The sequence below is a fragment of the Dendrobates tinctorius genome, unplaced genomic scaffold, assembly GCF_039654945.1.
Source record: "Dendrobates tinctorius isolate UK_male_01 unplaced genomic scaffold, ASM3965494v1 ptg000034l, whole genome shotgun sequence".
NCBI classification, from domain to species: domain Eukaryota; kingdom Metazoa; phylum Chordata; class Amphibia; order Anura; family Dendrobatidae; genus Dendrobates; species Dendrobates tinctorius.
In genome coordinates this window covers 12,013,253-12,022,892 of record NW_027361702.1, presented here as the reverse complement: position 1 = coordinate 12,022,892, position 9,640 = coordinate 12,013,253, and positions in this window count along the sequence as shown.

The following is a 9,640-nucleotide window of genomic DNA, read 5'->3' as shown; positions in this document are numbered from 1 at the left end:
GTAAGCGTAAATAAGCAGCCAATGCCCCACAGGCAATAGTACTCAATTCTCATATTTCTTGTCTGCTTGCGGTCGAAATGTTGCCTTTTAGGCTCGTGGAGAAGGAAGCTTTGCGAAACCTGATGGCGGCGGCCGTCCTAAGGTACTCGGTCCCCAGCCGCCACTATTTCTCCCGCTGTGTCATCCCAGCATTACACAAGCACATGTCCCACAACATCCCGTGCCCTTAACAATGCAGTTATTGGGAAAGTACACCTAACCACGGACACGTGGACAAGTGCTTGTGGCTGCCGGATCTGCTGATTAAAGTACACCGCCTGTGTGCACATTTTAGAAAGTCAGCTACAGCTTCAGTCGCTTCAGCAGCGATTGCAGATTCCGGCTCACCGACTGGTGTGTGATGTCCCCACACGTTGGAACTCTACACTCCATACGTTGGAAAGGATTTGTGAGTAGAAGTGAGCAGTTGTTGAATACCAGCATCAACAAGGCCGTCATGTTTCAGATTTGACACCACACATAAGACCTCAGGAGTAGACATGGATGTCAGACATATGTAGCATCCTCGAAAACTTTGAGGAGTCCAACAAGATGGTGTGCGGCGATTACGCCATAATTAGCATCACTATCCAGCTCATCTGCATTCTGAAAAGCTCTCTGCTTACAATGAAAGAGGATGCATTGCAGTTGGGGCATGAGGACATGGATCATGGAACCATACAGGGTGATTACACACAGCACAGCCTCATGTCATCCCAATGTGGATTGGTTGACAATAAGGAGGAAGAACAGGAGCTACTTTCATGCGCTATAGACAGGACTACAACCGCAACTGTCATACCTTCTGTTCAGTGTGGATGGACTGAGGACTGAGAAGAGGAGGAGGAGGACACCATGGTCAGTCATCCTGTTGGTGAGGACACGGAAGGCTTGCACGTTACCAGTCTGGCACGCATGGCTGACTTTATGTTGCACTGCCTTTCCCATGATCCTCGTATTGTCAAAATATTGGGTAACAGTCATTACTGGCTAGTGACACTTTTAGACCCACACTACAAGGATAACTTTGTATCTCTTATTCCAGAGGCAGACAGGTGTACCAAAATGATGCAGTACCATAGGGCCATCATTGCAGAGTTATTAAAAAAAATTCCATTCTCAAAACGCAGGCGGCAGAGATAACATTTCGTTGGCCAACCAAGCAGGACAGGCGACACAGACATAAGTCCACTCTAGCAGAGGCAGGGGAACACTGGCAAAGTTCTGGGACAGTTTTCTAAGACCCTTCCATCACCCATGCACTGAGGCATGGGGAAATCTCACAAGGAATGCAATCTTAGATGCTGAGGGAGTACATTGCTGACCGTACCAAGGTCCTCCGTGATTCCTCTGTGCCTTTTAATTATTGGGTATCCAAGCTGGACACATGGCATGAGCTCGCTCTCTACGCCTTGGAGGTCCTGGCCTGCCCTGCTGCTAGCGTTTTGTCCGAGTGGGTTTTTAGTGCTGCTGGTGGCATTATCACAGATAAGCGCATTCGCCTTTCTACGGAAAATGCAGACAGGCTGACTCTTATAAAAATGAACAAGGGATGGATTGGGCCTGACTTCTCAACACCACCAAATGATGACAGGGAAGCATAAACTCCAATGTAGTGTTTTTGTGTGAGGTATATTCACATGCACCTCTTCACAACCGAACATGGATATACTCCATGTTTTTTGCTATTTTGTGTCCTCTTTCTCCTCATCCTCACCGTCCACCACCACTTGAGCACCAGGGTGAACATATTCAATCATTCTCCGGCCACTCTGTTTTTGCAAGTGTGTTATGTTGGCTGTCACCAAAATTTTAAAAATATTTACACCCCCAAGGGGAAATGTTTGCCAGCCCATACACTAAGGCTATGTGCACACGTAGGAAAATTTCCAGCTTTTTTTTGTAGACAAAACCGCACCTCTTTGCAGAAACCGCATGTGCGTTTTTGCTGCGGTTTTGCTGCGGTTTTTGCTGCGTTTTTTTTTAGCAGAATTGTCTGCGGTTTTCTACTAGAAGAATGTTAATAAAGTTGGACAATACTAGACTCAAGAAAAAAAAAAAAGAAAATGTCATTTCCTGCTCCAACCCCCCCAGCCTCCATCTTGCTTTTACCAATAATGATGACTGACAGAAATGAGCAGCAGAGTGCCCAGCGGAATGAAGATTTCTGCGTGCAGCACCAAATGGTCCGCAGGCCGTTCAGAATCCTCATTCTGGGGTGTTTGCTGCAAATCCTGATGCAGCACAGAGAGCAGGTAATAGGGTTTGATGATGTTTGAGTTGACATTTTTTGGGATAAGGACCATGATTATGTTTGGGATTCCATTATGGATAGGATTGGGGTTTGTTGGGAATAGGGTTATATGGATGGAATTAGGATTATGCTTGTGATTGGGTTAGGTTATTGATTAGTGTTTGGATAATATAGACTTGGGATTGGGTATGGGTGGGGTTTTGGATTAGCGTTGTAGTTTGGTTATGTTTGTGATTATTGTTTGGATTATGAAGACATTTTGGATTGGTGTCTTTTGTGAAATCAGACTTTATATTATGTTTTTGATTACGACTATTTATGTGATTAGGGTTATGAATCAGAAAATGGTTCATGTCTTTGTTTTTTGAGTGTGCTGTCTACTAAAAGAAAAATTTTATTTTAGGCTCATCAGCAGCAGCAGCAGCGGCGAAGGAGAAAGCAAGGACGTAAATTTTGGGTGCACCCACTCTTAGTCGACCGAAACGACAAAGGGCATTTTAACGTTCTTTATAATGATTTGAGGAGGTAAGTTGCAAAATAACTCAAGCAATTTTACTATGTTGTGTATAAAAGTATGTAATCATTATTATCCTTTTTTTTTTATTTCCTTTGCAGATATCCCGAAAAGTTTGTGTCCTTCTGCCGGCTTCCAATCGCCGCCTTTGATCATCTGCTTGAAATCTTGGGTCCTCATATTACATTTGCTGATACGTTCATGAGGAAGGCGATCACTGCTGAGGAAAGGCTGCTCATCACCTTGCGGTAAGTAAATAATTGTTGCTTGGAATGTCATTACGGCCCTTTCACACATCAGTGTATCCGTTATGGGTTATTATATTTGGAACATGTAACGGAGACACTGACACAGGTAGACACACTCTAATTAATGGGTCTATGTACATGTCAGCGTGTATCTGTCCAGCTTTCTTTTTACAATGGGGTGTTTGCCACAACATAGAATACTTCATAGAAGACATCAAAGGCATTTTATAGCGGCCATACATGCTGACACGTTATAGTACATTTTTGTGTGACTTTTCTAATTTTTTTTTTTTTCTTTTCAGGTATTTGGCCACAGGAGAGAGCTACACATCCCTACACCTCCAATTTAGAGTTAGTAAATCGACCATCTCTCAAATTGTGAGGTGCACATGTGCCGTCATCTGGCAGAAGTTGCAGCCCATGGTGATGCCTTCCCCAACCGAGGAGACTTGGCTGCAGTTTGCAGCAGGCTTTCAGTCTGTGGCCAATTTCCCAAACTGCATAGGTGCAGTTGATGGTAAACATGTAAGGCCTGTTTCACACTTGCTTTTTTTTGCAGCGCGTTTTTCCCGCAAAAAAACGCATTGAAAAACGCATACAAAAGCATACAACTGCTGCGTTTTTTTCAAGCATTTTTATGAGCATGCATGAAAAAAACGCAGCGTTTTTATGCGTTTGTATGCGTTTTTAGTGCGTTTTTACCGCGTTTGCGTTTTTTTCCAACATTAGGTGGCCCCTCACACTAACCCAAACCATGACTTTACTAACCCTAACCCTGACCCTAACCCTAACCCTGACCCTAACCCTAACCCTAACCCTAACCCTTAACCAAACCATACTTAACCCTAACCCTGACCCTAACCCTTAACCAAACCATACTTAACCCTAACCCAAACCCTAACTAACCTTAACCCTAACCCTAACCCTGACCCTAACCCTAACCCTAACCCTAACCCTGACCCTAACCCTTAACCAAACCATACTTAACCCTAACCCTGACCCTAACCCTGACCCTAACCCTTAACCAAACCATACTTAACCTTAACCCTAACCCTAACCCTGACCCTAACCCTAACCCTAACCCTAACCCTGACCCTAACCCTTAACCAAACCATACTTAACCTTAACCCTAACCCTAACCCTGACCCTAACCCTAACCCTAACCCTGACCCTAACCCTTAACCAAACCATACTTAACCTTAACCCTAACCCTAACCCTAACCCTGACCCTAACCCTAACCCTAACCCTAACCCTGACCCTAACCCTAACCCTAACCCTGACCCTAACCCTTAACCAAACCATACTTAACCTTAACCCTAACCCTAACCCTGACCCTAACCCTAACCCTAACCCTGACCCTAACCCTTAACCAAACCATACTTAACCCTAACCCTAACCCTAACCCTGACCCTAACCCTTAACCAAACCATACTTAACCTTAACCCTAACCCTAACCCTGACCCTAACCCTAACCCTAACCCTGACCCTAACCCTTAACCAAACCATACTTAACCCTAACCCTGACCCTAACCCTGACCCTAACCCTAACCCTAACCCTAACCCTGACCCTAACCCTTAACCAAACCATACTTAACCCTAACCCTGACCCTAACCCTAACCCTTAACCAAACCATACTTAACCCTAACCCTGACCCTAACCCTAACCCTAACCCTGACCCTAACCCTAACCCTAAACCCCCTTAACTAACCCTAACTTTACCCAAACCCCTAAATTCCATTGTCTAAACTAATGGTAAAAAAAAAAACGCATGTGCAAAAAAACGCATACATAAGCATGCCAATGCGCACATATGCTCACCATAGACTTATAATGGGTGTCTTGCTGTAAAAAAACGCATTGCGCGCGCATGCGTTTTTTTGAGGCAAATCGGACGCACAAAAAATGCAACAAGTTGCATTTTGTGCGCCCGAGCGCATACCGCAAAAAAACGCATGCGCGGTAAAACGCGTACAAACGCATGTGTATGCGCACATAAGCGCATCCCATGCAAAGTATAGGAAAAAAAAACGCATGCGCTATTTAGCGCTAAATTACCGCGAAAAAAAACGCAAATGTGAAACCAGCCTTAGAGTGCAGAAGCCACCACGATCAGGATCACGCTTCTTTAATTATAAGGGTACGTGCACACGCTGCGGAATCCGCTGCGGATTAATCCGCAGGGATTTTGCAAAAACCGCAGATAATCCGCAGGTCAAAAGACCTGCGGATTATCTGCGGTTTTGCCTGCGGTTTGGTCCTGCGGATTCACTATCTCCACAATGGTGGAGATAGGAACCCGCAGCGGTTTCCGCAGAAAGAATTGACATGCAATTCTTTCTGCGGATTCAAAACCGCAGCAAATCCGCGTGGTTTTTTCCGCAGCGTCGGCACAGCGTTTTTTTTTTCCCATTCAAATGAATGGTACTGTACACCGCAGCTAAAACTGCTGCGTGTCCGCAGCGGCCAAAACCGCTGCGGAAACGCAGCGGAATCCGCAGCGTGTGCACACAGCCTAAGAAGTATTTTTCAGTGGTCCTGATGGCGGTGGCTGATTCACATTACAAATTTGTTGCCATCGACGTTGGTGCCTATGGTAGTACTGGGGATTCTCGGGTGTTGCGAACATCACTTGTTGGACTGCAAATTCTTCGAGATGGCGGAACGCTCCCAGCCCCAAGACCTTTGCCGGGTTCCACACATCCAGTGCCCTTTGTGATGGTATCGGATGAGGCCTTTCCATTCATGACAACCCTGCTGCGCCCATAATCATGAAGGGGACTGACTGCCCGGCGGAGGATTTTTAATTATCGGCTGAGTCGTGCACGCAGATATGTGGAAAGCACCTTCGGGATCATGACTAGTCAGTGGAGGATCTTTCACACTGCCATCCAGTTGGATCCTAACACCATTGACACCGTGATTAAGGCATGCTGTGTACTCCACAACTACGCTCGTGAGTACAGCTCCGAGGTAGATGTTGACTACCAGCAGCCACAATGTAATCCAGTGCGCCATGTGGGAAGACCATCCAACTCGGGTGTGCGTGTGAGAGAAACTTTTACTGGCTATTTTATGAGTCCGCAAGGTGCCGTGCACTGGCAATACTCCTGTGCTGGTGTTGAGCAGTCTGAACAGCAGTGAAAGATCCAAGAAGAAGAAGTTGAGCGGCAGCAAAGAAGGACCCGTTTTTTAATTTATATTTGGTGGATTGATAACATCATTTCTATGGGCACCGCCAGGACCACACGACCACCACTATGGATAATGAAACGTTTGTTTTTGCTTTTATACCGGTTGCCTATTGATTGGACTCAGGATGTACTATTGGGGATGCTGGGACCGGCCATTGAGCCATGTTTGCCTCATCTTGCCTATTGGAAAATATTCCTTTTTGGTTATAGCACCTATTTCAACCTAAGTACCTTGGCTGTACTATGATGTACCCATGACACTGGCCGTATGCAGCCGTAGTTTAGGACCCTTCGAATTGTGAGAAAGAACACAAAGTAAATTTTCTAATAAAAATTTATTAGAAAAACAATAAACTTTATTATAAACATTGTAATTAATTTTTCAATGTGAAAGAGAACAGATGGCCAACAACATTTTGGACCAACAACAAAAATGTCAGCCACAAACTTTATTTAGTTTAAATTATGGTACTGTGGGTAGTACCCATAGTTGGTTGCTGCATCCTGAGTGTAAGTCTGATGTGTTGGGGGACCAAGCAGCTCAGTTGTGTATGGGCGACTGCCTTGAGATTGGGCATTTTGTGGTTGGACTTGGTTTTTTTTACGGAAAATTCCTAAAACCGACATTAAAATTTCATCATAGGGCAAAATTGGTGTTGGATCATGTAACGCTGTAAGCGACATCTGGACCAGGCTTGTAAAGATGTTCTGGCGATCCGGTGGCAGGGAGCGAGCCTTATTAGCAATTTGGAGAGCGAAAAAATCAAATTCATCTTCCGTGCTAGACCTCTTTATCAAGGCTAGCGTCTCATTAGTGGCTTTGATTGTTTTATCCTCGGTTTTTTTTTCGGTTTTTTTTTGGTTGGCCTGTCCTGACACCGGACCGCCAGCCCTTCCTCTTACTGTTTCCACTACAACACTATTTTCAGCAGAGGTTGAAGCAGATGCCCCAGCATCTGCAGACAATGGGGCAGCACCAGCAACATCTTCACCAGCTGAAGAAGCGGTCACAGCAGCTACATTTGAAGGTCCAGAAGCGTCTTCAGAATCTTCATCTTCCGGAGGAAAAATGTTGCCTTGAGAGCTGTTTTCGACAAAAAAAGGAGAATCTCAATATACTTATCTGAGACAGAGTGCAAACGCAAGACAAGTGACATGCTGTGGGGACAAAACACGTGTCACCTGTCCAGGGATGTAGCTATACAACCTCCACTGTTTCTACACATAGTGGAGAGGGAAATTCATCACATCTCCTCTACTATCCTGTTCTATGTGGGCACAACAAATTAAAATAACAGTGCAGTTGTATGCAGCGTAGAATACACGGCCAATTCTGCCATACCACCTACAAATAGAGGATAAATTTCTTAAAAATAATTTTTATTAAAAAAAAACATTTACCTACGCAGTGTCCTGCCAGTTACCAAAAATTGTAACTCCTCATAAAAAGGAAACGAGTGTCGGGTAGGAGACGATCCACTTTTATTGCAGCTTGCAAGATATTTATTGAATCGGTCCTTCACGGATCTCCATCGTTGCTTGACATCTTTCTCTAAACGAAAACCCAAAAAAAAGATTAATTGAAATATTTAGGTACACCTATTTTTGTAGTGTCAAAGAACATTTGAATTACCAATTTGCAACTGTGTTGCATTACTACACGAATCCCAGTCAGGATACAGCCGGCGTAACACTTTGGTCCAGCAGTGATCCCGGCAGTAGCGGTCCTTGTAGGCCTCGTCAGAAGGGTCCCATATGGCTAGAAAATCACGGACCTACAATGTAGAGATTACAATCATTAGATACTATGTAAACCCAAAAACTTAAAAAAGGAAAAGCATTTACGCCAATAAAAAAAAAACATAAACCTATCCATACCCTACGCCTAAACCAACCCTATCCCTAACCCTACCCTTAGCCCGAATCACAACCCCTAAACTTTACCCTAATCTCTTCCCTTTCCATAATCCCTACACAAATCCCTACAGTAATCCCTACACTTTGTACAATCCCTACAGTAATCCCTACAGTAATCCCTAAACTTTGTAGAATCCCTACAGTAATCCCTACACTTTGTACAATCCCTACAGTAATCCCTACAGTAATCCCTAAACTTAGTACAATCCTTACAGTAATCCCTACACTTTGTACAATCCCTACAGTAATCCCTACAGTAATCCCTACACTTTGTACAATCCCTACAGTAATCCCTACAGTAATCCCTACACTAATCCCTACACTTTGTACAATCCCTACAGTAATCCCTACAGTAATCCCTACAGTAATCCTTACACTTTGTACAATCCCTACAGTAATCCCTACACTAATCCCTACAGTAATACCTACACTTTGTACAATCCCTACAGTAATCCCTACAGTAATCCCTACACTTTTTACAATCGCTACAGTAATCCCTACAGTAATCCCTACACTTTGTACAATCCCTACAGTAATCCCTACAGTAATCCCTACACTTTGTACAATCCCTACAGTAATCCCTACAGTAATCCCTACACTTTGTACAATCCCTACAGTAATCCCTACAGTAATCCCTACACTAATCCCTACACTTTGTACAATCCCTACAGTAATCCCTACAGTTTGTACAGTCCCTACCATTATCAATATTCCAGAATACAAAATACGTCCTTGGTTGCTCAATTACATGTTGGCAGGGAAGGGTTAATGTTCCCAGGCTGTAGTGTATGCACAGCCTTTCTGACTGTCAAATTATTGGGACCCCAAAAAAAAAATTATGTGGGGTCCCCCTATATTTTAGGGCCAGAAAGGCTAAGCAGACAGCTAAGGGTTAATATTTGTAGCCTTGCTATGAATATCAGCCCACAGCTGTCTGCGTAGCCTTTCTGGCTCTAAAAATAGGGGTACCAACCCAAAAATTTTTTTGCGTGGGATCCCCCTATATTTTAGGGCCAGAAAGGCTATGCAGACAGCTGCGAGCTGATATTCATAGCCTAGGAAGGGGCCATGGATTTTGGCCCCCCCGGCTACAAATATCAGCCCATAGCCGCCCCAGAACCGGCGCATCAAAGCAGCATTTCCGGCACTTAGCCCCTCTCTTCCCACTCCCGCACAGTGGCGGGATGTGGGGTAATAAAGGGGTTAATGTCACATTTCATCGGTGACATTAAGCCCGGTTAATAAGGAAGAGGCGTCAAGAAGACGCCGATCCATTATTAATCCAAAAAAGTTAAATTGGAAAAAAAACACAGAGACCGAAAATTTTTTTAATGAAATAAGAACACACAAGTTTTTGACAAAAAATCTTATTTTACACTCAATCCTGCGACGCCCTCGTTCTCCTAGAAAAAATAAAAAATAACAAACAAAATTCATACTCCCTGTTCCGTCGCAGTCCAAAACGAGTGTCCCAC